General features: G+C 35.1%; 1 long non-coding RNA gene across 1 annotated transcript in view; it reads right to left on the minus strand.

The window, feature by feature from the left end:
• The window catches only part of LOC129011710 (uncharacterized), a 55,102-nt gene that overhangs the window by 22,788 nt on the left and 8,652 nt on the right, over positions 1–23,662 (minus strand). Inside the window, exon 2 of the long non-coding RNA XR_008493408.1 lies at positions 17,027–17,139. This is a non-coding gene — a long non-coding RNA (uncharacterized LOC129011710). The remainder of the gene's footprint in view (positions 1–17,026; positions 17,140–23,662) is intronic.

Consider the following 23,662-nt stretch of genomic DNA (forward strand, 5'->3'; position numbering starts at 1 on the left):
TTAGCATGCTTTTCGTTTACCGTGAAGAATTCTCTTAAGCATTTATTATAAGATAGGTCTATTGTAGATGAACTCCCTCAATTTTTGTTTGTCTAGGAAAGTGTTTATCTTGCCTTCATTTCTGAAGGAGAGTTTTGCCGTGTTTTGTTTTTTCTTCTTACCACTTTGAATATATCATCCCGCTATCTCTTGGTCTATAAGATTTCTGCTGAGAAGTCTGCTGCTAGGCATTTTGGAACTTCCTTACATATTATTGGCTTTTTCTGTATTGCCGATCCTTAATTTTCAACAGTTTGATTATGTCACAGGATAGTCTTATTTGGATTGAATTTGATGGAGACTTTTGGATTGCCTGCACCTGGATATTTGTATCTGTCTTCAGGATTAGAAAGTTTTCTGCTATTATTTCTTTAAGTAAACTCTGTTTTTAAAAAAATCTCAGTTGTATTTGTTCTAACTCCCCAGTTTATTTTGAAAACAGTCTTTTCTGACATATTGATATAAATTTGAGATGAGTTATCTCAGCATACACAGACATCTTCTATATTTTCTATAATTTTTAAATGCCGATGAAAGAATGCATATTAACATATCAATATTTAAGCATGCCAACATAATAGAACTTTTCAAACTTTTTAAATTAAGTTTTTAAACTAAGTGTATTCATATTTGACATTTTGATGTTTGGGTTACATGTGCTTGTAAAAAATAGGTATATTCCTCAACTGACCATAAAGAAAATCAGCATATAAGTATCATTCTTTCTTAATTAATTTTTCAGGGACAAAGTGGTTTAAATGAGAGCAAATAAGCTGAACTCCTCATGAAATAAACTGGACAAACAAAAATCAAGAAGTGTTAAAGGTATTAAAGGTTAATTTAATAATCTTTTTCTCTTTCATGTCCTTTATGTATTTATTTATTTATTATTTTTTGAGAAAAAGTCTCACTTTGTCGTCCAGGCTGGAGTGTAGTGGCACAATCTTGGCTCACTGCAACCTCCACCTCCTAGGTTCAAGTGATTCTCATGCCTCAGCCTCCCGAGTAGCTGGAACTACAGGTGTGCACCACTATGCCCGGCTAATTTTTTGTATTTTTCGTAGAGACAGGGTTTTTCCATGTTTGCCAGGCTGGTCTTGAACTCCTGAGCTCAGGCAACCCGCCAGCCTTGGTGTCCCAGAGTGCTAGGATTACAGGCATAAGCCACCATGCCCAGCCTCATATATTTTAAATATGTAAGTGTTCACCATGGGTGTTTGTGAATTAAAATACTTCTAATCTAGACTGTGAGCTCCTATTGATGGGGCTAGTGTTATGCAATAAAAGGCCCTGGGACAAAAAGAGAGAGATGGCTCAGTAGACTACATTATTTAAGTCTCAGTGGGCTTAGATCTTGACCTGCACCTTAAAGTAATGTTTTACTTCATTATGTTTGTTTCGTTGTTCTATATGTTGTTTGTTTCACTATTTTTATAGATGAGGCAAAGTGGGAGGTTCAACTAGTCTAATATACCTCATCAACTGTCTGAGTAAGATTTTTATTTATTTTTCTGCCAAGCACACTGATTTCCATCTACAATTCTTTTAAGATAAGAATCACTAAGTCAACTGGAGAAACAGCTGGGTTCTTGAGCTATGGAACATTATTACACTTTAGCATGTTGTCTGAGAAATGCAGCTCCTTGGTGGTGCTTCTCCTGGTACTTCATTGAAATATACATATTCTCAGACCATGCTGCAAGTTGGGGCCTTACTTAGGCATTAGAAACTTCAAAGCAAGTGAATGCCCTCTTGGCTGGCCGTTTCTTCCTTCTTACAATTTCTTTGGGGTTTCTACTCACTTCTGGTTCCTCTCTTACAAAAGCCTCCTAATACTTCTTCTTTTTTCCCCACACAGTGGGGCTTGATGGACACTAGTCCAGAGTCCAAGACCCTAGCAAGATTAAAAAATATTGACTCTGAGAGTTTAAAACAAGCCTTTAGCAACATAAGTACTTTTTAGGAGGAGAGAGACTATTTAACTTATGTATTGGTACACGGGTTATAACGTACATGGTACATATATTAGTACGTTGGTTAGTGCATTATTACATTAGTTCTAATTAGTAATTAGTACCAATACATGTACTAATGTACTAACATACATGTATTATTACATGGGCTAAATAGTCTTTCTGCCCTGGGAAAAATCAGTAAACATAAATACAATTGAATTTTGCGTTAAATACAAGTTGAACTTTTCATATCTTGCCTCTTTTCTACTACACAGCTGTTCAATCTGCACAGCTTGAGAAGGTCACCAGTTTTGATCTTCTCCCTTTTGCAGGATCAAGCAGAAATGCAAATGGTTTCATTTTCCTTCTGGATCATTCTTGCCTCATCATTGTTCAATATAAGTCTCTGCAATGATTAAGGGTTCTATATCTGTGGTTATCAAACACTTGATATATAGCTAGTGTCACTGCAGAGCTGAATTTGTAACTTTTATAAGTCTAATAAATTTATTTATTTATTTTGAGACAGTCTTGTTCTATTACCCAGGCTGGAGTGCCATAGTGCAATCTTGGCTCACTGCACCCTCCACTTCCCAGGCGATCCTCCCATGTCAGCCTCCCAAGTACCTGAGACTACAGGCGTGTGCCACCATGCCCAGCTAATTTTTGTATTTTTAGTAGAGATGAGGTTTTGCCATGTTGGCCAGGTTGGTCTCGAACTCCTGGGTTCAAGCAACCTGCCCAGCTTAGCCTCCCAAAGTGCTAGGATTACAGGTGTGAGCCACCGCGCCTGGCTGAGTCTAATAAATTTAAATTTACACTTAAATAGTCACATGTGGCTATCACATTGGAAACTATCACATTGAAAAACATAGGCTTAGGTGTTCTGGAAAGCAACTTAATAGCATGTATCAAGAATCTGATGTTTCCTGACTTTTTAATGATTGCCATTCTAACTGGTGTGAGATGGTATCTCATTGTGGTTTTGATTTGCATTTCTCTGATGGCCAGTGATGGTGAGCATTTTTTCATGTGTTTTTTGGTTGCATAAATGTCTTCTTTTGAGAAGTGTCTGTTCATGTCCTTCGCCCACTTTTTGATGGGGTTGTTTGTTTTTTTCTTGTAAATTTGTTGGAGTTCATTGTAGATTCTGGATATTAGCCCTTTGTCAGATGAGTAGGTTGCGAAAATTTTCTCCCATTTTGTAGGTTGCCTGTTCACTCTGATGGTAGTTTCTTTTGCTGTGCAGAAGCTCTTTAGTTTAATTAGATCCCATTTGTCAAGTTTGGCTTTTGTTGCCATTGCTTTTGGTGTTTTAGACATGAAGTCCTTGCCCATGCCTATGTCCTGAATGGTATTGCCTAGGTTTTCTTCTAGGGTTTTTATGGTTTTAGGTCTGACATTTAAGTCTTTAGTCCATCTTGAATTGATTTTTGTATAAGGTGTAAGGAAGGGATCCAGTTTCAGCTTTCTACATATGGCTAGCCAGTTTTCCCAGCACCATTTATTAAATAGGGAATCCTTTCCCCATTGCTTGTTTTTCTCAGGTTTGTCAAAGATCAGATAGTTGTAGATATGTGGCGTTATTTCTGACGGCTCTGTTCTGTTCCATTGATCTATATCTCTGTTTTGGTACCAGTACCATGCTGTTTTGGTTACTGTAGCCTTGTAGTATAGTTTGAAGTCAGGTAGTGTGATGCCTCCAGCTTTGTTCTTTTGGCTTAGGATTGACTTGGCGATGCAGTCTCTTTTTTGGTTCCATATGAACTTTAAAGTAGTTTTTTCCAGTTCTGTGAAGAAAGTCATTGGTAGCTTGATGGGGATGGCATTGAATCTATAAACTACCTTGGGCAGTATGGCCATTCTCACGATATTGATTCTTCCTACCCATGAGCATGGAATGTTCTTCCATTTGTTTGTACCCTCTTTTATTTCATTGAGCAGTGGTTTGTAGTTCTCCTTGAAGAGGTCCTTCATGTCCCTTACCATCTCACACCAGTTAGAATGGCAATCATTAAAAAGTCAGGAAACAACAGGTGCTGGAGAGGATGTGGAGAAATAGGAACACTTTTACACTGTTGGTGGGACTGTAAACTAGTTCAACCATTGTGGAAGTCAGTGTGGCGATTCCTCAGGGATCTAGAACTAGAAATACCATTTGACCCAGCCATCCCATTACTGGGTATATACCCAAAGGACTGTAAATCATGCTGCTATAAAGACTCATGCACACGTATGTTTATTGCGGCACTGTTCACAATAGCAAAAACTTGGAACCAACCCAAATGTCCAACAATGATAGACTGGATTAAGAAAATGTGGCACATATACACCATGGAATACTATGCAGCCATAAAAAATGATGAGTTCATGTCCTTTGTAGGGACATGGATGAAATTGGAAATCATCATTCTCAGTAAACTATCACAAGAACAAAAAACCAAACACCGCATATTCTCACTCATAGGTGGGAATTGAACAATGAGAACACATGGACACAGGAAGGGGAACATCACACTCTGGGGACTGTTGTGGGGTAGGGGGAAGGGGGAGGGATAGCATTGGGAGATTACCTAATGCTAGATGATGAGTTAGTGGGTGCAGTGCACCAGCATGGCACATGTATAGATATGTAACTAACCTGCACATTGTGCACATGTACCCTAAAACTTAAAGTATAAAAAAAAGAGAATCTGAAAATATTAATATTCTTTTAATTCAAGAACTATATATAATGGCAAAATAGTAAAAGATTTCTATTCAAGAATATTTTAACACTTGCATTCTAAACAAAATTGGAAGGGTCAGGTAAGTTATGATATATTCCATGGCTGTTAAATATTGGTTTAAAATGAAATTTAAATACATAGGTTAATGCCTATGTTGTAAAGTAAATATACATGGATTCAAATTCTCCATAATGTTATCCCAAATTTATATATGTGTATGTGTGTGTGCATATATATATATAATTAAAGATATATTAAAGAAAACAAACCAAAAAAGTAATAGCTTTATTTTTAAAATAATGAGCAGTAAGTGATTTTATTCTTTGCATTTTTCTTGTAATTATAAATTTTTATATACAGAATAGGAGTTGCTTTTTAAATGAAAATATCCCCAGTAAACATTATTCTTAAAACAGTTGTAAGTAATATAGAAGACATGAAAGTAAAAATTGAGAAAAAAGCATTGTATTTTAGAACTAGAAGGTAAGTGATAGAAGTTGAGAGTGCAGATTTAGGTAGAGAGTGTCAGAAGTTGAACAAAAGGGATTGCAAAGTGAGTAGGGAGGAAATATCGAAAGACTCTGTTTCTTTGGAAGGTACGGCTCTGAAAGGAAGGAGGAAAATACATCATAATCATATCATATCAAACACTTGATGTTTTGAGTATCTACTAGGTATTGTACTTGACTTTTTACATGTAACTGACAAAACTATTAAGTATTGTAATGTCTGTTGTAATAAAACTCCTAGTTTTATTATTATAAAACATAATAATGAAACCTCCTAGTTTTCTTTATTAAAATGGGCATTACATTAGTTACTCAAATTACTCAGAGAAACTGAGTAATTGGTCTTGCAAAAACAAACCATCTGCCACTAAAATTTGGTGACTTTGTACCATGCTCCACTGTCTCCTACAGGATGAGACAAGTAACGTCAAGTGAGTAGTGGTTTTTGTTGTTGTTGTTGTTGTTTGTTTGTTTTCCTGCTAGTGCATATCTATCTAAGCAAAGAGCAGCAAATCACCATGGCACGTGTATACCTATGTAACAAACCTGCACATTCTGCACATGTATCCCAGAACTTAAAGTATAAGAATAATAAAAAAGAATCACACAGCACTGTGCTCTCTTACAATGCATATTTCATTTCCTCATCAGTAGGGTGGAATAGCTAATATATGAGGATGGACTCCCACCAGCCTGGATTCAAATCCCTCTGCTCCACCTTATACCCTCTGCATGACTGTGGGTAGGTTACTTAGCCCCGCCAGCTTCGGTTCCCTCATTTATCTAGTGGAGATAATATTATGTACCTCAAGAGCTGTTATGAAGATTGGGAGGACAATTTATGTAAACACACAATGCCTGGCAGAAAAATTACCCTGATGCACAGTGGATGCAGTTATTGATACCGTTTTTGCTGTAATATTGCTGAGGGGTTGCCCTGGATATTTTGGAAGTTATAGAGCGCAAGTCTTGAATCTGTTACCATTTTTAAAATGTGCTATATTTTACTATGCAAACACAAAATTTTTGTCACTGGCTGATTCATTCTCTCAACAAACATCTCTGAATCCCAACTGTGTGCCCAATACAATACTAGGAAATGGAGATGGAAGAATGAATTAGACATTGGCCCTCTGCTAAGAAGCAAGTGGAGAGACATTTGTGTACAGTGGTTAAAGTGACGTAGTGGATGCTCTGCTAGAGATAGGTGCTTACTGCTAGGGAAGCTTGGGGAAAGTAACACTCTGCCTGGGGTGGTGCAAAAGGCATCAAAGAGAAGGTGCCTTTTTATACTAATAATACCTAACACCATCTTCCACAGTCCATGAACTGTACCAAGAGTTTCACATATTTTTTGAATTTTCTTTTCATTATATAATTCTGCCGCCTATCACATGACCCTCTACAGGAAGCTGCAATATAAGCAAATCTCCTCATATGCTATTGAGAAAAAGTGAGGGTATGGGCTTCTCCAAGTGTATTTTTCTATGGGAATCTACCCCTCATAGGCGCTACCTAAAAAGAATGCTGTAGTCAAATATATTCGAGAAATAAGTAATGCTTTTGCATCTTAGAGTACTGCAGTGTATGGTAACATTTGCAGGTTCTAAGAAGACTTGTTGAGATTTTTTAAACGCAAGACTTTCCCCAAATAGCAACTACAATAAAAAAATAATAATAACTATAAATACTTCAAGGAACTAAGGTTTGTGGAACTCTGTGGAGGTGCTGATTTAGGATATATCTCTACCCTCTAAACAAATATCTGTATAAGTTCCAGAGTACTCTTTTTCACAGGGAGAGGCATGGAGGATGGTGACATCAGGCATATATTTTGGAGTATTTCTAATGAAAATGACACGCTTTGCATGGTGGGAATGGTAGAAGCTGAGAAGTTAGTGAAGTAGCATAAAGTACAGAACCAGAAAATGGCAAAGCTGTAGAAGATTGTATTGTTTAGAAAAGAGGGGAATCTGCTGAAAGTTTAAGTTAAGCCTTTGTGAAATTACAGAACGATGATGACATTACAAAGTTTTTAGAAAAGACATACACAATTATTATTCCACTAAGATGAAAGAATTATACTGTTTATATTTTTTGCTGATTATACTCTATCTTAAACTATTTCTAATTAAAATTTCTCTTATTTATTTCCTCATATCCTCCAATATTCCAACATTTGGTTTTATAATATTATCTGTTGATTAACAAGCCTTTTGAAATCACTGAAAAATATTTTAAGATTACAGTATTTCATTGCATGACTGGTTTTAATGATACTGTGGTCGTGACCTGAATTTTCTTATCAAGTATAACAAATCTTTTCTGATATCTGGTTAATTATTGCAATTTGATGAATACCTGTTTAATGAAGTTGAAGTGATTCTAACACTTATGTTTTACCTTAATATTGTTATGTAAATGGTTCTAGAAGATGATAAAATGGTTAAAAGATGTATTGTGGGGATGCCCCTTTCTCTATTCTGATTCTACCTCTTGCACTTTGGCTCTTTAAGTTTTCTAATTGTCATCAAATCAGCACTTCCAGGAGGTAGTAAATGCTCCATTGGATGATGCACACATCAAAACTTTGATCACTAGCTTAAACACACAGGCCCTCAAAGGAAAATACAAAAGGCCAGAATGGGGGAGATGGATTTGACTACATAGCAGCAAAGCATATGCCAGGGCTAAGCACCAGGTGTGGTCTGGGATCCTTCGATGGTGTCAGTGCTGGAACAAGCTTTGCCAGACTCAGGGAGAGGATTCCTAGGCACTAATGAGTAATTTGCCTCCACTGGGAGGAAAGGGGGTTACAGACAGCCAGGGTCAGAAGTGTTCAAGAATCTGCTTTCTTTTTCTGTCCACTGTCAGCCCAGATTTTACCATCCACATCTCCTATTTTCCTATACTACAGTAACAACAACAAAAAAAAACTAAGGTTTACTTTTTAATTAAATGTACTACCACTTAGGAAGATGTATGCTAATCTGAGGCCAAATCTGCCGCCCTCAGCTTTACAAAATGCTGGCCCCAGCAGAGCCTGTAAAGCTCTCGATAAGAGAGGCGAGGAGCAAGGTGCATGTCCCTCAGCGATAACCTCCTGACTCCAACATTATAGGTCTTTCTGCTGAAATTGAGTTCTACATCTTACTCGATGGGTTATTGTCACAGATGAGTAATGAACGCACCCTTCCTGAGTCCCGGGGTGCAAGAGGCAGTCGGTCAGGCCACAGGGAGGCCCAGCTGCAGGCCCGGGGCAGGCAGATAAAGGGAAGGCAGTTAAAGGCACAGGGACACCGGTGACTGTTCAGAGAGCAGCCACAGGACGGGCCTGTTGGCTGGGGCAGGGAGCGGGTGCATTAATCACAATGTTCCCTGGGCTAATGGGCAATGCCGAGAAAGCAGCCTGGACCTGCAGAACAAAGGCAGAACATGATGAAGAGGGCACTTTGCCAGCTGAGGGTTTCCAGGGTTGGTTTTTGGAAGGAGAAATAAAATAAATAATAGCTACCCTGAGCAGAAATTGCAGGTGGAAGGCATGATTAGGTAGCAGGTTGAGGTAGCATCCTTTGCAAAATGGATCTGTATATACTTCGTTTGGATGTTTGATTTCCTTGCAGCTTTCTAAGGAGCTCAGCTCAGGGGTGAAGGGCATCCTCTTTGAGGAACAACACTGCAGGCTCGATATGAGTTCTAGTAAGTGGCTGGTTATGATTTAAAAAATAATGTTGGAGTAACTCCTGAGATATAACAGGTGACATAATTAACTATAGTTTTAAAATCCTTATTTGCAATGCATTATATATTCTTAAAATTACAATTGCATTGATTTATCAAATAGATCTTCATTTTTTTAAAAAAAGAGTAACTTAACTAGCATGGCTCCCCTTGACTGTTCCCTCCTGGGTTTTCTGAGACCGATAAAGAGAGAAAGAAAAGAGAGAAAGAACATCCTTCTAGCCAAGAACAGCAAAACTTTAAAAGCAGAAATGAAAATATATGACCCAACTATTTCCCTGAGCTTAAAATACTCCACAACTTTCAGGAATTATGATTTAGAGGGAGGTAAACCAATCGACATTTTCTTTTGTATTTTTATAGCAATTGTATTGCCCCAGTTGATAAGATGAGGTGATTTATTTATATCATTTTTTATTCAGAAAGATTTGTATAATCTCCTTCACAGTTTTCAAAATAATAGCTTTAATGGTTGTTTAGAAAAAGTTTTAAGTAAGAAATTTTGGGAGAAAAAGGAAGAAGGGTGGAAGCAAGTAATGAGTAGAACAATTAATTCCAGCTGCGCCAAATAAGCAGAATACAGTTTCCATTCTGTCAAACCAGGAGCATCTCCTAAGAGTGTCAGGCCTGAGTGGCACAGCGTGATGAGCTTCCTGTCTAACCAGTCACTTGGACTGTAGTTGGAACAGTATTTGACGTTTTTTTCTTTGCAATGGTGAAATTGTATTAGAGATAGCTAGTGGCCTGAGAGAGCTATGTTTTCATTTTCATTCAGTTTTATTTTTAAAAAATTTTCTTGCTTCTGACTGGGCCTGGTGGCTCATGCCTGTAATCCCAGCACTTTGAGAGGCCAAGGTGGTCAGATCACGAGGTCTGGAGATAGACACCATCCTGGCTAACACAGTGAAACCCCGTCTCTACTAAAAATACAAAAAATTAGCCAGGCCTGGTGGCACGCGCCTATAGTCCCTGCTACACTGGAGACTGAGGCAGGAGAATCGCTTGAACCCGGGAGGCGGAGGTTACAGTGAGCCGAGATCGTGCCACTGCACTCCAGCCTGGGCGACACAGGGAGACTCCGTCTCAAAAAAAGAAAAAATTTACTTGCTTCTTTTTCACTTTTAGTAACTGTAGTATAGTAATATTTCCCCTTCCCACCCCTAAATTCTATGCTTATTAAAGTGGCAGCATATTAGAGACATCAAACTAATTGTCAGCAAACTTAAGAATCTAGTTCTGCTTTGCCAATTGCTAATTGTTTGGGCTTCGGCAAGCGGTTTCATTCGAGGGTAAAGGAGACCTCCTTTTCTAATCTGTAAAATGTAGACTTAGCAATAGGGTTTCATCGATTTTTTGCTCCTTCCCCTCAAATGCAATTAAACTACAAAATCTTCCTGTTTCTCTATTTGCCTTTGAACAAGGGATTCAGAAATCTACATAAAAAGTTATCATGAATTAAAGTATGCTACGTGTTCCATTAGTAAGAGTTATACTAAATTCATGTGTATAGTATATGAGATGAAGTACCCTAGTGGCTCAAATATAGGAAAATCTTAGATTTTTAGGTAACAACAGAGCATTCCAGCAACTGTAAAATTAATATATCAATTACCATAAACAGTGGTTCCTAATTTGCAGGAACTGTAATCATGAATAGGAAGAGTAGATACTTGGGAATTATTTATGTATGTAGATTTATAAATTCATATATATATAAATCTACCATACATAATTATATATATATTTTATATATATAGAAACAAAATACTTATCTTAGAAATAATATTCAAATTGAAAGTATAAATTTATATTATATATCCTATTTTAATATTATAAAGTAATATATAAATATTTATATTTATATTTATATAAATATATAAATAATATAAATAATATATATAATATTTATAATATATAAATAATATAAATAATATATATAATATTTATATATAATATATAAATAATATATATAATATTTATATATAATATATAAATATAAATAATTATATATAATATATAAATAATATAAATTATATATAATATTTATATATAATATATAAATACATATTATATTATTTATAATATATATTTATATATTATATTTTATAATATATATTTATATATTATATTTTATAATATATATTTATATATTATATTTTATAATATATATTTATATATTATATTTTATAATATATATTTATATATTATATTTTATAATATATATTTATATATTATATTTTATAATATATATTTATATATTATATTTTATAATATATATTTATATATTATATTTTATAATATATATTTATATATTATATTTTATAATATATATTTATATATTATATTTTATAATATATATTTATATATTATAAATATATACTTATAATATATAAATATATTTATAATATATATTTCTATAATATATATTTCTATAATATAAATATAAATATATTTCTATAGATTATAAATATAAATATATTTCTATAGATTATAAATATAAATATATTTCTATAGATTATAAATATAAATATATTTCTATAGATTATAAATATAAATATATTTCTAGATTATAAATATAAATATATTTCTATATTTATGTATTTATATATAATTTATATATAAATATATATATTTATATATATCCTATTTGAACATTATTTATAAGAAAAGTATTTTGGACCTATACCCAAATTTGGAGAAGGTATTTGATTTGAACCATAACCATATTTCTCCTGTGATTTCTTCTTGAAGCCTATCTGGGAGATTCTTGCTTATTTCCTGACTGCAGGAGGACCCTCACTTATCATTGTAATATAGTGACCTGAGTCCAAAGCAGACCCACCTCCTTCACAACAGGAGGGCATGAGTTAGAATGTATCCTCTGTGAAGAAATACCCAGGCCTTTATGGGGCTGAAGAACTCTCCTAACTCCTGGGTCATCATCTGGATAAATATATTTAGTTTCCATGCATGGTCCTAGAAATAAAGGAGGTGAACCAGAGGGCTCATAGCTGCTCTCATTTCAGAACAGTTGACTGTCCATTATTTAGAGTAAATCAGGGAGTCCTATTTTGAGCCAGGAAAGAGGTGATTGAAGGAGTACATCATGATTTGAATAATCAATTCTGTTAACCTTCAACCCTCAGCAGTACCCCAACAGGCTTAGGTCAAATGAGTATTAATGAATGTTTTTCTGAATGTGCGATCTGAGTGGGAGGACCATCATAGTATTACCAGTTTTATGCTAAAATTTTAGATTTTACAAATGTCTGAATTGGCTTAAGAAATGTACAAAATGCATAATCTCCAAAAGAAAAAAAATACCCCCCCTAAAAGTAGAAGAATAAGCCTAAAATCCTGGACAGAATCCTCAAAGTCTAATTTATTATAAATACATAAAGATATTGATCATGGATGAGAACCAAAAAATGTCATTTAGCTTCAAAACACATCAAATAATATGTGTGTGTGTTTGTGTATGTGTGCATTTTTCCACATTAAAATTTGCTCCTATGGTGTTCATTTTGAATCCTGTAGAAGCATCAAGAAGCAAACTTCTTAATATATTAAAGACTGATAAAACAGATATAATGGTAGCAAACTTTATCATGTATTAAAGACAGATAGGATGGTTATAATCATGGAAGGCATGCATGATTGTTTATTTCTTGCTTTGCAAAGATTATATTTATGAGAAAAAAATATTCTAGACTGAAAATAATTCCGATGCTCCATTTTCTAAAATGAGATTCTTTTTTAGAGTTTGCTGTGGTCTGTGCCATTACACATTTTGATGCATTTGAAGTGCTGCTAGAAAGAAACCAAGTTCTTGTTAGAATTTAAAACACAAGGATCCATTTCTGCCTAACAGTCTTGTACTTGTACATTCCCTGAAGTGTATCCCATCTGCTTGTGGGAGCTCTCATTGCAATATGCAGTGATTGCAGGATAAGCACACCATTTTCCTGTCAATACTTTCCTATTAGCCTCCTGGATCCATACATCATCATCTTGCTGGCCTGCAGTTTGCTTATCTTTGTCTCAGAGGTTGCCTTTGATTTATCTAACACCCAAGCTAATGAGGCATGGAGCCCAGGGTGGCTCCAAGGATAATGCACTCCTGTATAAAAATGCTTAAGGAAGGATCAAGTGCTAATCCATTCTAGACTAAAAGGCCTTAGTCCTTCAACAAATGTTGTATTTCTTAATCGCTAAACTAAGACTATAATAGCTCCCCCTTAAGCTACTACCATCAGCAAAATCACACACACTAACTACATGCAATTTACCAAAATAACTAAAAATTGGATTTTAATTTGTGCTTCCAAAAAAAAGCCAAAAAATAGTTTCTATCTTAGCAACAGTTATCACGATTATTTGACAGCATTCTTATGCAAGAATAAGTTAGCTTTAATATTTAATTTATAGTAATAGTTTTATATTCCCTCGCTGGGACCTATGTTTTTCTAAAGACAAAAATAACAGAAGCTACAGTGTTACTGTGATATGGATAAATCAAGCCAACCATTTCAATAATGGAGGTAATTACAAAGTGTACATATCCGAAATGTACCGAGTGGTTAGGGGTTGTTTAATTAACAGAAAAATTTCAATATCATCAGCAAGTGTGTTGGTATCACAAAAGCATTGTTAAGAATTTATTTTAAAATAGTAATGATTTTCATTATTTTAGTTATGCACAATTTAGCTGTAGAAACACTTTTCACTAATACACAGTGGATTCTACTTCACTGCAACAACACAGCACAACATGAAGAAGTAAGTGATTTAATTTGGTCAATGTAAATAACCAACCTAGAAATATAGGTCCAAAATATTTATCTTGGAAATAATGTTTAAATAGGATACATATATATATCTCATATATATATATATATAAAAATCTACATATATAAATCCCAAATTTTTCAGTGTAAAGAACCTTGAATTCACTGTACAGAGATTTTCTTAAATTGTTTTGCTTTTTCTATTAATCATTTGCCATAAAATTAGGATGCAGAAGTTTCTTCCCTTTATAAATCTTCTGCCAGTACTAGGATCAAAACTATTTTAGAGAAACAGAAGAGAGAAAAAGGAGAGGAGGAGAAAAGAGAAAGGAAGGGAGGGAAAGAAGCATAGAGGAGGAAAGAAAAAAGCTAGTCGGTAACTAAACTGTGGCAAAAGTTCAAAGAGAAGAAAGGCTCACTCAGAAACATTGTGCAACAATAAAATCCTTCACCCACTGGTTCACTCTGTGCCCCTGAGGACCTGACCAAGGTAATAAGTCCCTTTATTGGTCTCTAACCAAAGTTATTGAGAACCAGGGTGGAATTTAATAATGTGACATTATTAGGAATTGTTATTGAAATGTAAATGATCTTCAGTTCATTTATTTAAGTCACATAAAGAACCTAGTTTAGAATGAAAATTACTTATTGATTATTAGAGCAATTAACAGAATAAATTTTAGTGCTGGTATTAACATTTTCCTAAAGTCCAAACTGTTGCTGCTTCAACTCAGCAGGACACTTAATTAGTCTGGGACTCAAAGATTATCTTTTTTGAGAGAGTTACCTTTAAAGGATTTTTTTAAAAACAAGAAATTGATTGCCAAAATTACTCTAAAATATCTGAACTTTCAAAATTTTGGCTTTTAGTAGGGGGAGAAATATCCCAGAATAAGATGGAGCTGCATAGACGTAATTGCACAAGTAAAGGAATAGAATATTCTAATTTTGCTTTATTAAAAGAAACTTTGAAGTCAATTAAAGTGGAATCTGTAATGTCAATTTCCTTTTTTTCCCTTTTTGCTAGTTTCAGTCAGTCAGCATCATGTGACATTTTAGGGGTTGATTTTTCTTAGTTGTAATTCTTTCTTTCCATTAGTTTTTATTTTAAAGATAAGATCAGTTCTTAGAATATAGCTTTGTCAGAACTTGAACATCCTTTCGATGGCTTTCTAGATGGGATAATGATGTATACATTTACGTATAAAAAGGTGTATAATAGGCTGGGCGCGGCGGCTCACTCCTGTAATCCCAGCACTTTGGGAGGCCGAGGCAGACAGATCAAGAGGTCATGAGATCGAGACCATCCTGGTTAACACGGTGAAACCCCGTCTCTACTAAAGATACAAAAAAAAAAATTAGCCAGGCGGGGTGGCTGGCTCCTGTAGTCCCAGCTACTCGGGAGGCTGAGGCAGGAGAATGGCCTGAACCCGGGAGGTGGAGCTTGCAGTGAGCCGAGAAGGCACTACTGCTCTCCAGTCTGGGCGAAAGAGTGAGACTCCGTCTCAAAAAAAAAAAAAAAAAGAGGGTGCATAATAAAGATAATTAGGTGCATAATTCAACACCTAAATCTTTGAGATTTGCTTGAATTATTTTGATGTCACCAGCAAAGCTGCTGTTTTTTTAACCTATATTATTGCAATTAGCCTCATCCCAGTTCACCTATCTACCATTGTGTTGTACTAGAGACTTTTCAAAGGGAATTTCTAATTAACCTGTTAACTGACATCACTATTATATAGTCTTAAAAGATATTGTAAAGTCTGAGTGAGAATTTTGACTAAATTATTGTGTTAGTGTCTTGATGCTGCCGTAGTCAAGTGGCTTCAAAAAATAGAAATTTATTCTGTCACACTTCTGAGGGCTAGACGTCCTCAAGGCGTCAACAGGGCCGTGCTCCCTTGGAAGGCTGTAAGAAAGAATTCTTCCCTGCCTCTCCTAGCTTCTGGTGGCTCCTATAAATCCTTGACATTCTTGAGCTTGTAGATGCATCACTTTAATCTGTTTGTCTTCACATGGCCTTCTCTGTGTGTCTCCTCTTATAAGGACACCAGTGTTTGGATTTACAGCCCAGTATACTGGATTTAACCCAGTATAAGCTCATTTAATGTGAATATATCTACAAAGATCCTGTATCCAAATAAATTTACATTCACAAGTATCAGGAATTAGAACATTATCATATCCCTTTGGGGGATAGAGTTTAATCCACTTTAGTCATATAAATAATGATCCTTAACTTCTACCTGCTTCATTTATAATAGCTACTGTGTAGTGAGTGCCTAGCATGTGCCACTTTGAATGCTTTTTTAAACCTATATAAAAAGATACTATAATTCCAGTTGCACACAAAGAAACTGAGTTTTAGATACCTTACCCAAGACCAAAAAGCTTGTGAATGGCAAAGCCAGTATTTGAATTGAGCCCTTTTCCAAAGCCCATACACTTTTTCCTGTGTGATCTTCATGAATTAAAGGGAACATGAAGTGCTTATATTTGGTTTTGTGGTAGACTCACTCTTTAAATAAAGATGAGCTGTATATGTAAAACTTCATATATGATAAAAGAAAGCAATATATAATCAAATACATGAATGAACACTACACTGAATACAGACCCTAAATTTGGAGGTACCCTGAAAGACAATGGTATCACTTGAAGGTTCCATCCAATGTCCACTTTCATGATTTCAATGTTACTGCATATTTTAGAAGAGATATATGTTAAAGGATATTTATAAAGCAGACCAGTGAAATTTGTGAGGTTGAAATAGCTGAACAGATATCATTTTAGAAAGATCTTATAGGGATAATTTTAGATATGGGCACTCTGTTTATATTAATATGTGTTGTATTTTCAAATTGCTATGGTGTAAAATTTCTAAATCAACATTATGCATGCTGATGCTTCAAGTACTTTATGAAAACAGTTTATTCTATCTCCAAGTGAAAAAGGTAGAATAAAAATTTTTGTTTGTTTTATTTAACATTTATTTTAGTTGTTGATATATTTTGTTAAAACACACCAATCAACCAACTGTTTGATTGGTGTTGACAGAAACCCACAGACAAGTTATGAGAAGAGGGGTGCATGTGCAGGTTTGTTACATAGGTAGACTTGTGTCATGGGATTTTGTTGTACAGATTATTTTATCAACCAGGTATTAAGCCTAGTACCCATTAGTTATTTTTCCTGATCCTCTCCCTCCTGCCACCTCCACCCTCCAATAGGCCCCAGTGTGAGTTGTTCCCCCTCTATGTGCTCACGTGTTCTCATCTCATCATTTAGCTCCCACTTATAAGGGAGAACATGCGGTATTTGGTTTTCTGTTCTTGTGTTAGTTTGCTAAGGATAACGGCCTCCAGCTTCATCCATGTTCCTGCAAAGGACATAATCTCATGTAAAATGAGTTTTAAACATTATTTCCTTATTATACAATTATTGTAAACAAAATATTCTTATGAGACTGTGCATTTGTTTGGTTATTATAAGTAAAAATGGGCATTTCAAAATTCTATTTCTTGGCCATTTACAATTATTTGTTGCCTGATTATGTTCTAAGCTCTTTGTGTAATGTGTATGTTGAAGGGATGGCTGGTTTTTTCCCTGCATGTTTTGCATGAACTCTTTCTACATTAAGGATATTAACCATCTGTCTAGACCTGTTGCTTAATATTTTTCTATGCTAACGTATTTCCCTTTAACTTTGTTTATGGTGCTTTTATCTTAACTCTCCCTCCCCATTTTAATTCTTATATAATCAAAGTTATTGTTTTGTTTCTTTAGGGTTCTCTTTTTAAGGTCTTATTTAAAAAGTCATTCCATACCTCAAGATTATATAAGTATTTTTCTAGTATTTTTATGGTTTTAACCATTGTCATGATCTTCTTCATATTTATTATTTTGCATTTCAATATTTGATCCATGTGCTGGATGACTTCATTCTCATTAGGTACCAGGAAGAAATACTGTTCTCCTTAAGTAAAGTAGCAACTATGATCTGCCAGACTAGAGAAAGATGTTCCTTGCCAAGAAAGCTGCTGCAAAGTCTCACTGAATCTCAGATTCTTCTGCCTGCATTTAGTAACACGAGATAAAACCCATATGCTGTCAAATTGCTTTCCTCATCCTGGTCTCAGTTTCTCTATTATTGAACTGTGAAGTATTGCACTTGTCTCTAATTCCTCAGAAGTTATTGTCCATCACACAACTGCCCCTTGATTGTGCCATTTATTAGTTAAGAGTACTAGATCACATTTAATACAACAAGATGAGGAGAAATTATGAGCGCTTAGCATAGCCTATGAGCCTGTTTGCTAATGTATAAAGTGGAGATGACAATACTCCAGGTTGATATGAGGAATAAATAAAATGATTTATGCAAAGCAAATAAGAGTTGAAATTACTATTAGTGTTATTAATGTTATTAATATTTTTCAAGTCTGATAAAAGATTTGGCTTTGGGGAGTTTTTAATATCCACTAAGTTCAGGCTTACTTTTTGGATTTCAATTATCTGTACTAACTCTGTTCCTATTGGAGGGTTAATATAGATCATGTGGGGACATTGTTATTTAACTAGAGGAAATTTGGATGTGTTTACAGTAACTAAATACAGTATGGTTTGATGAAAAAAAATGAACTTTAAATAATTCATCTTGGGGCACAGCCACCAAATACTATTATCTAAAAATGGTTGGAACAGAGAAGAAGAACAATAATAACCTAAATTCTTGAAAACATCACCTAGGGATACTTAGAGAATGCTTGAATACATTTTATTTTGCAATATTTAGTGTTTTATAACAATTTTCTTTACATTACTGTATTTCAAAAGATAGAATGCAGATGGCATTACAATTTATACCTTATTCATTTTTATTTTTTAAGAACTGAATTGCAAGATTGAATCAGACAACTTAATCATCTTCTTAAAGACTAATAACAAAATAGATAAACCAGGTGGAGAATATAAACTACTTCATTCACTGGAGCATATACAAATTCTTAATTTTACTTGAAATTTCATTTGAGTCAGCAAAAACATACAAGGGCTTTGTTCTCTGAACCAATCCAAGCACATTAAGCCAATAGCAAAAAATTGAGCAACTGTCACTCTCCTGTAACTTCATCTATCAGAAATAAGCTTTAATTACAATCTTCCACAGTGCTTATTCAGTATTCTAAAACTACAGTTATTATAAAAGGATATTGTCAGAGGTGAGTAGGATTTATTAACCTATTATTTTTATTAGTCTTATTTACCAGCAGGCTTCATTGCCCTTCACAACCCTTCAGAATAAAAACTGTCTCAGATCATGCTGGAATCTTTTAAAGTTTATTCACTACACCAGGAAAATCTTAATTTCATAACTCATGTGTGCGTGTTTGTGTGTATGTATGTGTGTGTGTGTTTCTGTTTTAACTATTGAAGATATTTGCTTCAATATTTGCTTCCTCTATTCCCTAAAATCAAGTGTGTTTTCAGATGGTTATATTTTTCAGTCTACATAATATTCTGTATTATATAAAAATTTCCCCATGTTAATCATGGGCATTATTAATTAAAAACCACATGCTTAGTAATTATCCTGTAGGGTTTGTCCTCCTGCCAGGACAGGGAAGACTCCCTGGATGGAAGACGTCACACTGACTAAGCTGATGCTGTGCTTGCTGTTAGCCAAAAGGCCAAGCAGTAAGGCAGCCAACTGGCTGGAATTTAGCAGTCCGTCAAATGGTTTGGTCCCTGCTGGATGTAAAGTCATGGAGTAGATGCCATGGGGGCTCTGTGATGAAGCCGAAGACATAAAAAGAGGTTCAAAATCTAATGAAGAGAAAGGACTATTGAAAATGGAAGTAAACAATTATACAACTAACAGAAATGATGAATAAATGATTGGTTTTAGTGATTAAATATTCCAAACTGTGTAATTGTTGAGTATTATAGACACAATCAAATTTGCGTTTTTAAAAATTCTTCTTTGGGCAGTTTTTGCTTCAGGACTTAGAGCTAGACTACCTTTAGCTATCTTCAACTAATACTGCTGATTGCCTGCCCAGTGGCTGCTTCTCTCTTCCTCCAACCAGAATTCCAAGGCTGTTCAGGCATCTGTTTCTCCCCTGGCAGCCCGTGGAACTCAGGGGAAGCCGAATCCATCTTTAGCTTGAAGGGACTCCAACTGCCATTGGTCCAGCTGTGGTGGGCATGTGACCAAGTTGGACCAATCAAATGAAAAGAAAGGCTTTCATTCTATGCTGGGCAAAGACAGTCTTTTCCTTTCAGCTGGACATGAATGAGGAAAGTTGGGTCCCAGCTGCTGCTGGCAGCCCTCCTGCAACCAAGAAGAAAGCCAGCTTGAAAACAAAGCTGACATATACTGAAGGCATAGGACCAAGAGACATGCCAAAAGTTGGAGCTGCAGCCCTGCCTGTGGAAGGTCTTAGGTATGAGGTTGTCATACCTAAGGCTCTGTTACGTGAGATAATATATTTATAGCTTTTAAAAGTCAGTTGTAGTTGGAATTTCTGAAAGGATCCTAACTTCTACATCACTTTATAAGGAGGCATTTATAATTGAAGGCAATTATGTACTGCATTTTACATAGCATTTTAATTCATTGTATGATTTTTGGTATGTCTTTTTTAGGTACACATTTAGGGGGTACATGTGCAATTTTGTTACATGCATAAATTGTGTAGTGGTCAAGTCAGGGCTTTTAGGGAATTCGTCACCCAAATAATGTACATAGTACCCATTAATTACTTATTATCCACCCCTCACCCTTCTAAGTCTCCATGTCTTTGAAAGCTGCCTGACTTGGCAAGCCTGCTGTCTACTAAAGAATGCTAAAACATCTGGACAGGTAATAATAGATGTGCAGGTAAATAACAGGCAATCTCTATAAAGTATTTAGGTTTTTTAAAAAGCAAAGATAAATGCGACATAATGTCATGTAATTAGGCATTATTTTTACTTGTTGGGCCTCCAAACTCAACACATAATAAGAATATGTCCTTTATACCATGCACTTGACTTAATAGAGAGCATCAGGATTTCAGTTTATGTTAAATATGATCCTCAAAATCTAAAAGGAAAAGTCTTCAACCACTCTAGTTTTTTCTTTTCAATAAAAGTTTTACATAGATCATGTTGATGCAGGTAAAAGATGAGACTCATAGTTATGCACCAGGCTAGAAAAATTGCTCTAGCCCAAAAGATTGAAAAGGCTTCACATGTTTGATACACACACCAGAACAGAAGCATGCCTGGTTGAGAGCTCATTTGCGTGAACTCTTGCTCCCCAGGTAGCGATCCTAGCTACTAGAAGAGTAGGCTTTCTTTCTCCATGGGTTCTGGGGCTCCTCTGAAGACTGACCTTTTCCAATTGCAAATCCAGTATCCATATTCTGTAATTTGTGCAGAATGGTAAACTGGAGGTTGTTCACTTGAGTGAGATCTTGGGGTAGACTGGGCTTTCTGGGCACTTTCTAGTACTCTTTCACCTTGAGTTAAGACTCATCAGATACACACTATTCATGTTGGAAGGTGTGGTTCAGTGACTTGCTTATATAAGGGATATATCTCTGAAATTAGGCAAAATATAAGAGAAACTAAATTTAGAACATCTCATTCAGAAGGGAAGTGGACTATTGTTTTCTATATCAATTGTGAGGGTACTTCTGGCAATATGTGTATATTTCATTGGGTAACTCAGGGGAAAGTGAATATGTTATTGATCTGTATCTTTGGAAATAAACCTTCAGACTATTTTCATTCATTAACTCTACCGTTACAGATTTATTGAGCATTAACTTCACACCCTGTGTTGAGCCAGAAGCTGAAGATCTGTAAAATAATGATCATGGTCCCCACACTCATGGTGATTATGGTCTGGTGAGGAAAGCAGACAAAAATCAGATGATCATACAGGCAAAGATAATATTAGCTCTGTTTAAGTTCTGTAATAGAAAGTTATGTGGTGCTAAAGAGCAGAGAGAGAGTGTGCTAGAGAAAATTATTAATAGACTGATCACAGAAGTCTTCTGGGGAAGTTAACAAGGAAAAGGAAGGAAAAAATATACAGGGAAATGAAACATCCTGTGCAAAGGCCCAGTGGTTTGTGGTTGAGGGAATTCATCTTTACATTGTTACCATTTAGTTGATTATTTGGCATGTAGTAAACACTCAGTAAATGTTTCATAAGTGAATGAGTAGAATGGCTTAGTATATATTTTATCTTTTAACCATTGCCTTCTGAAATGAAGTATCCAACAGCAATTTTTCATTAATTTATTCACATGGTAGGTGTTCAATACATATTTATGGAATGACTAAACAATTTTTGAAAGCTTTTTTACACTGTCCAGCCCACAATGATTTATAACTCATTTGAATTCCTGTATAGAAATATTTAGAAATAAATATAGCTAAAACAAATTTATTTACATTAAATATAATTTATTCACATTAAATATAATTTCCTAAATGTAATTTAAATGTTTTATAAATTAAGTTATATTTAATATGATTTACTATAAATTATTACATATTTAATATAACTTATTATAAATTATATTCATTTAGGAATAAACATTTATTTGTTTTACCCATTTATTATCAAGAGCTCTTACACAGGATGAGTCAGAACTCATCTCCACCCTGAGGCTCTGAGACTCTGAAACCTAAAAAACTGTTGGTTGAATCTGAATATAAGAGTGAAGGAATGAGTGAATGAACAAATAAATGCAAATAAAGTGAAAAGGCTGTGCTGAGAAGGTTTCAGCAAGCTTTTCCCTTCCCCCAGTTTATCCATGGAGCGTTTCTTCTCGGTACGCTCTGAATTCAGGTCAAATCTTGCTTCTGGTCAGTTCAATATGGATTCATAACTTTCCTCCCCCCAAAAGAAATTAAAAATGAAAGGACAAAGGCAGATAGAGGAAACACTCTTTCAAATGTAATTCACAGAGAATATGCCTCAGAATCACTGCGGATAGAGTAGGTCATGCTGTGAAGAGGCTTTTTAAAAATTCAGATTCTGCATTCTGGCTCAGATATTCCATATCAGAATTTCGGGGTTGGGGGGAATATCACAACAAAGTGAATCTGCAGTCTTAACAAGCTTTCTTAGAAATTCTCACACTGAAATCTGAAACTGGTACATTCTCTGACTAAAAGGGAGAATTGACCTTCCCTTTAATGAGGATACTTAGTCTAGGGCACTGTCTATGGTTCTAGAGATGGTTCTATGGCTCCAGTGCAGAAAAATCCAGAAATTGACCACAGGGAATCCATTTCCACTGGGAGGTTTCTGCTTCTGAACTAAATTGCACACACATTCTATTATTAATATGTATGGAGTTAGAGGTAGGAATTCTGGATTTCTAGATGAAGCAAGCTTTAATGAATAAAAATATGACTACTCTGAATTTAGAGTGGTTTATAGCATACAAGGATTTTAGGACTAGAAAAAAGAGCTAAAGCATTTGTACTAGCAATGAAGCGAGGGTCCTGGCTGTGGTCTGATAGGATTTATGTGGGAGATGATAAACTTGCAACTATAGCCACCATTCTCTATCCATGGGAAGAACAGACAGAGGAAACTGAGAACTACAGCAACATGAATTTGAGTTCAGTATAATGTGTACTTTCCAGATCCTGACACTTAAAAATGCTGAATTGAGTTTTCCAGAGAGGGAAGTTTTAGAGTCTCTATCATTCAATGTCTTTTTCTTTGTTTGTTTTTGAGACAGGGTCTCCCTCTGTCACCCAAGCTTGAGTTCAGTGGTGCAATCATGATGACTCATTGCAGCCTCAACCTCCCAGGCTCAAGTAATCCTCCAGCATACCTGGGACTACAGGTGCATGCCACCACACTTGGCTAATTTTTAAATATTTCTGTAGAG

The sequence above is a fragment of the Pongo pygmaeus genome, chromosome 14 (genome assembly GCF_028885625.2).
Source record: "Pongo pygmaeus isolate AG05252 chromosome 14, NHGRI_mPonPyg2-v2.0_pri, whole genome shotgun sequence".
NCBI lineage: Eukaryota > Metazoa > Chordata > Mammalia > Primates > Hominidae > Pongo > Pongo pygmaeus.